Source organism: Mandrillus leucophaeus, unplaced genomic scaffold (genome assembly GCF_000951045.1).
Source record: "Mandrillus leucophaeus isolate KB7577 unplaced genomic scaffold, Mleu.le_1.0 Scaffold47, whole genome shotgun sequence".
Lineage (NCBI taxonomy): Eukaryota > Metazoa > Chordata > Mammalia > Primates > Cercopithecidae > Mandrillus > Mandrillus leucophaeus.
This window is the reverse complement of record NW_012105031.1, coordinates 3377090-3383888: the sequence shown is the minus strand read 5'-3', so window position 1 is coordinate 3383888 and position 6799 is coordinate 3377090. Positions and strand designations below refer to the sequence as shown.

General features: G+C 34.0%; 1 pseudogene; it reads left to right on the top strand.

Moving 5' to 3' along the window:
* Positions 1 to 1598: 1598 nt before the first annotated feature.
* On the top strand, positions 1599 to 2543 carry LOC105550193 (annotated as a pseudogene).
* Positions 2544 to 6799: the final 4256 nt, after the last annotated feature.

Here is a 6799-nt window from a genome sequence, read left to right as displayed (position 1 = left end):
TAAACTTTCTCTAGCACTCTGTTAATGTATGTATATGCCATATCTCCCTAGTATTAGAAAAATCATAGAAGGTAAAATTCTTGTTTCAGTTTTATACATCCAAAACATGTATTTGAAAAGAAGTTTAGTTCCTGGCCCAAGTGCACATATCTAATAAGTAAAAGACTTGGACACATACTAAGAACAATATGAGCCCCAAATCCATTTACTTGGATACTATCAAGCTTCACTATGCTTTACAAGTCCCTTTATTAATAGCCCACCTCTAACCTACTCAGTTTTCATCTCACTGCAGTTTCTATTACTTTTTCTATTTTAAAGTAATAAGGCACATCATTCTATCACTTTAAGACACTTTACTCTTTGTTTTATTTGGGCTTTGACTGATAATCTCTGTTCTTCCTCACCCCTTTCATTTCTATCTTGTGAATGTCCTGCTATGTTTCAAATGGCCTTACCACTTAGTTTTTATAATGGTGTTTATTTTTTTATCATAATAAAAGTATCATGGTGTTTATTATTATCATGGTGCTTATTGTTAAAAATGTATTTTACTTCAAAGAATAAGAGGCTGTCTCTTGACACTCAATGTGTGCTCTGTCTCATGTGTATGTTTCTATGAAAACACCTAGCCCACATGAACAGAGGATGATAGGCTGACTCACAGGAAAGGAAAGTGAGCCTGTAGACTTGGGATTTAATCTCCAACTAAGATAGTAACAATGTTTCAGTTTATTTTTTATGTAGAAATTAAATATATTGCACAAAAACTCTGTTTACTTTCCAAAATGATGCATTGGTGGCACCATTTAATTGCAACATAATAATAAAAGAACTACTTTAACATTCACAATTATCACACTGTATGAGAGATAAAATACATTTTACTACACTGATATTCAAAGCAAGCAAATGGGATGAATCATGAGTGAATGTCTTCCTCAAAAATAATTGTACATGCACATATGTATGTATTGTGCATGTGTGTATTTGTGTGTGTACATAGCATTATATGTAACAGTTTTGCAAAACTTGAACTGCTTAAAATGTTAAATGAATTTTTAATATTTGTATGTTTCAGAACTATTGACAATACAAAAAATGTGTTATGATCCCTTATAGAACCAAACAGAAAGTCTAAATAAAATGGATTGATGGCAACTTTAAAAAACTAAACTTTGTTTTTAAATTAAAAAGTTCAGTTACAGATTTCTTACACATTTTCATTTAAACATCAATTAACATAAAACAAATTTGTTTTATATTCCCCAGGGACTCAAAGTTAAATTGGATTTTACTATCCAAATAAGTAAAAGAAATTGGTAAAAGTAAAAATTAATAAAGTTTTTGACGTGCAGAAATTGATTTATATATTAAGCAAAAGATTTTAAATTAAATGGGTCATAGAAAAGTGTTTTTATACAAAGGGATAGAATATTCTGACAGATGGTAAAATCATGCTAACAGCAAAATTATGTTTTTAGTTGGCTTAAAATACTTTACATTTTTAAGAAGTTTAATAATTTTACAAAATCACACTTTCTGCCCGTGGATGGCGCCAAGGAAGCATTGTTAAAGTCTCTCTTCTCCCTGCAGTCATGCCTAAGTCAGAGTTTCATAAAGAGCCTGAACAGCTGAGAAAGCTCTTCATTGAAGGGTTGAGCTTTGAAACAACCGATGGGAGTCAGAGGAGCCATTTTGAGCAATGGGGAAAGCTCACAGACTGTGTGATAATGAGAGAACCAAACACCAAGCACTCCAGAGGCTTTGAGTTTGTCACAAATGCCACTGTGGATCAGGTGGATGCCTCCAAGAATGCAAGGTCACACAAGGTGGATAGAAGAGTTGTGGAACCAAAAGGAGCTGTCTCAAGAGAAGATTCTCAAAGACCAGGTGCCCACTGAAATGTGACAAAAATATTTGTTGGTGGCATTAAAGAAGACACTGAAAAACATCACCTAAGAGATTACTTTGAAGTGACTGAAATCATGACTGACTAAGGCCATGGTAGGGAAATAGGCTTTGCCTTTGTAAACTTTGATGACCATGACTCCGTGGATAAGACTGTCATTCAGAAATACTATACTGAGAATGGCCACAGCTGTGAAGTTAAGAAAGCTCCATCAAAGCAAGAGATGGCCAGTATCTCATCCAGCCAAAGAGGTTGAAGTGCTTCTGGAAACTTTGGTGGTGGTTGTGAAGGTGGTTTCAGTGGGAATGACAACTTTGTTCATGGAGGAAACTTCAGCGGTAGTGGTGGCTTTTGTGGCAACTGTGGTGGTAGTGGATATGGCGGCAGTGAGGGTGGCTATAATGGATTTGGTAATAATGGGAGCAATTTTGGACGTGGTGGAAGTTACAATGATTTTGCCAATTACAACAATCAGTCTTCAAATTTTGGACCCATGGAAGGAGGAAACTTTGGAGGCAGAAGCTCTGGCCCCTATGGTGGTGGAGACCAACACGTTGCCAAACCACAAAACCAAGGTGGCTCTGGCAGTTTCAATAGTGGTAGTAGCTATGGCTGTGGAAGAAGATTTTAATTAGAAAACAAAGCTTAGCAGGAGAGGAGAGCCAGAGAAGTGACAGGGAAGCTACAGGTTACAAAAGGTTCGTAAACTCAGCCAAGCACAGTGGTGGCAGGTCCAAAGAAGACAGTTTTAGGCAAAAAACTCGAGGACTGTATTTGTGACTAGTTGTATAACAGGTTATTTTAGCTTCCGTTCTGTGGAAAATATAAAACATTCCAACAAAGGGTTTTACTGTAGGTTTGTTTGTTTGTTTCTTTGTTTGCACCCACACTGTTGATTGCTAAATGTAATAATCTGATCATGATGCTGAATAAATGACTTCAAAAAATATAAAATGCTGTGTAAAGTTAGTCTACTCTGAAGCCATCTTGCTAAATTTCCCCAAGAATGTGAAGTTTGAATTCCTTTAGGGTGATGCCAGGTTCTATTTGAAATTTATATACCAGTAGCTTGCGTGGAGAAGCCGTTGTCTTCAAAAATCTTGGTGTGGTTGGACTGATAGTTACTGTTGTGACCTGAAATTTGCCATTAAAAGGGATTACTCAAGCAAAATCATGGAATTATTGGTTATAAAAATCATTGTTGGCAAATCCTATGCAATATATCTAAATCAAATAATGGTACCAGACAAAATAATAGATGGGAATGAATCTTGTGTATCATTCATTATCATTTGCAATCAATAAATGATTTAATTCTCTTGAAAATAAATAAATAATTTTACCAGTATCACAAGTGTTACTTCAAGTATTTCATCTATAAAATATTATTGGTGTTGAGAACTTCTATTTTATGAAAGTCAAAATGTGGTTTTATTTGTTTATTTATTTACTGATACAGGGTCTCACTTTGTTTCCTATGCTGGAGCACAGTGGCATCATCACAATTCACTGCAGCCTCAACTTCCTGGGGATCAGGTGATCCTCCTGCTTCAGCCTACCAAGTAGCTGGAATGCCAGGCATGCGCCACCATGCCTGGCTAATGGTTTTCTGGCAGAGACGGAGTTTCCCCATGTTGCCCAGGCTCTTCTCAACCTCCTGAGCTGGAGTGATCCACCTGCCTCAGCTGGGACTACAGGCATCAGCCACTGCATTGACACAAAAGGTGATATGTGATTTAGATGCACCTCATGCTTTATGAAGACAATGCACAGCACACAGAGGCATTAGAAAGTTGTTTTAACATGCATTGATGTAATGATCCTTATACTTTAATATATCCTTAAAAATTGTGGAAGTCATTATTTTCTGCCTATTATGTAAGACTTGAAGTTTTTTTATACAAACATTGAAAATTGACAGAGGCAAAAAGCTGGAAATTGAATAATAACGTATTGTTTTGAGTGTTATAAGCACTACTGTTAATTTTATATATATATATATAAACACACATGTATGTATGCATGTACCTACACAAAATATACAGATGTATGCACTTACAAAAATTGAGGTAATTCAAATAATACAAACTATATTCCAATATAAATATAATGGGACAAAACTTCATAAAGTACACCCACCATTTTTGATGAAGCTCTTCTATTCACCGTCATGTTTTTTACTACCTATATTCTCATCAATTCTGACGATTACATCCAGTTTTCATTTAGCATCACTCTTGTATCATTGATCTTCTTTCGGTGAAGCTGCATTTCTCTGTGTTCAGATTTATAAAAGAGATAATAACCAGGGCCTAGTAAAATCCAAAACATCTCAGAGTGAATATTATATTAAGCTTTCCTCATTCAAATTACGGTTTGGTTCCTCTTTCCTTGTTGGACCTAACAGATAAAACAAGAAAGCAGAAAGTTATGAATCCAAAAATTACACTAAGAATTTTGTTTCTATACGGTCTGTGACTCCATATAATCCTATTTTGTCTTCAAGAAACAGGAGGGAAAGCAAAATAAGGTTATATAGACTCACAGATCCTACAGAAACCAAAAAGTGGTTCATAAAATTGCATGCTACTAAGAAGTTAAGACTGATGAGAACTGGGAAATGTCCATTAGAATTGTTTATCTAATATTTAATTCTATATAGAATTGTATATTCACATGAATATTTGTTAGTACACTCAGAAGGGCCATTTTATTAGAATCTTAAGAGATGTTGAATTGATGAAGATTGAAAAGTGACTGGGAAGTAGAGAAATAGAAACACTCATTTAGACATCTGTTAAACAATCCAAGGCAAATTATCTTCTGTCATCCAGTAAGTTGCATTTTTACCCTGTTAATTATTTCCTTTGTTGTACATAAGCTTTCTAGTTTGATATGGTTTCAGTTCTCTAAATTTGCTTTTGTTGCTTATTCATTTAGTAGCATACCCAAAAAACCATTGCCAAGCCCAATACCATGAAGTTTTCCCCCTATGTTTTCTTCTAGGAGGTTTATTGTGCCAGAACTTATGTCTTATGTTTAAATCTTTAATATGTTTTGAACTGATTTCTGTGTATGGTATAAGGGTCCAGTTTTATTTTTTTGCATGTGGATATTCAGTTTCCCCAATACTTAAGTGGAAATAAAGAAAAAATCCAATTTTTAATGACATTAAAAATATTGAAAAATGCTTAGGAATACTTTAAGCAGTGAGGTAAAACACTTGCACATGGAGACTATAAACCACTGATGAAAAAAATTAAAAGAGACAACAATAAATGGAAAGAAAACTGAACTGTTGTTCATGGATTGGAAGAATTAATGTTGTTAAGATGTCTATACTACCCAAAGCAAGCTACAGATTCAATGAAATCCAAATCTCAATTTTTTATAGAAATAGAAAAATCAATTCCAAAATTTATAGGGAACCACAAAAGACCCAATATAGCCAAAGCCATTTTGAGGAAAAAAAAAAAAAAAGAAAGCTGGAAGTATCACATTAACTAACTTCAAACTACATTACAAAGGTACAGGAATCAAAAGAGCACAGTTCTGATGTAAAAATAGACACATAGACCAATGAGACAGAATACAGAGGTCTGAAATAAACCCTTACATAGATGGCCAACTGCTTTTTGACAAGAGTGCTAAAAATGCACAGTAGAGAAAGGACAGCCTCTTTATACAGGCTTCTGAAACTAAGTTTATTGAGAGAAACTCAAAGAAGAGTGACAGGTAGGCAGTTCTCTACTTGTTTGCTAAATTCTCAGCAAGATTACAAACATGTGGTAGTGGCACATACCAGATCTCTGGAAAGGGATTACTGTCGTTGAATTGTGGGTTGTTTAAGCTGTATGTCTGGAGAAACATCAGCTTCTCCCCGTCTTGCAAAAAAAGCTTTCTAAAAAGCATACAGTTTGAGCATCCCAGAACTCACTATCTCAATTTGCCTTCTCAGCTTGCATTGAGCATTGACATTAGTCTGAGACTCTTATAATAGATATTTTAAAGATTCCAATGTTACCCTGGGAGGTCAGCCTGGAGGAATTCAATTTTGAAAAAGTTTACCCTTTCTACTATTCATTAATAATGGGGAAAATAAAGTTAGGCAGGACAGATGGGAACATTGAGATCGAGGTAGAAGATCATGAAACAGGTTTAACTGCTGCTGGAACTGACTTAGAATAAAAATGAAAATTACATGAGGGAAAGCAGTTAAAATATTACATGAAGTGTCTTTGTGTTCCCAAATATGCAATAATCTACTATTTATAAAACTTTTCAAATGATTTAATAAATGTCACACATTTAATAATGAAAAGGAGCCAATAGCCAAGCAAGATAATGACAATTGCCTTATTGCAGGTATAAACAAGGCAAATTGAAAAGCTATTATTAGATAATATAAGTATGCCTGAACATGGATGGATAGGCTTCGTATATGACATCATATCAGCTGAAACCTAAAAGGAGATGTCTCAGTCCTATACAAACTTTAGAAGCTTTTGTTTTCATGAATTTAAATAAACAATTTTTTTACATAGAGTTGCATGAGTTTTTGTTGGTGCAAATATCCTCTTAATTTCTTTTACATTGGTCCTGCTTTTTGAAATTTTTTATTAAAATGATCAATAGGTTATAATAGATATTTAAAGCAGATAAAATACATATATTCTGATTTATATAAATTTGATAAATGTATTTTTCTAACAAAAAAGCGATAACTCTAATGAACTTGAATTTTCTAAGAGAGTGTAATTGATTTTTTTAAGCTTAATTGGGAAAGAATTTAATTTTGAGCCTATTTCAGTAAATATGGTACAATTAATTAAAACATCCTGTAACCATTATGTCATATTTGAATTTTAGAAAGTATAGTTATCAGCA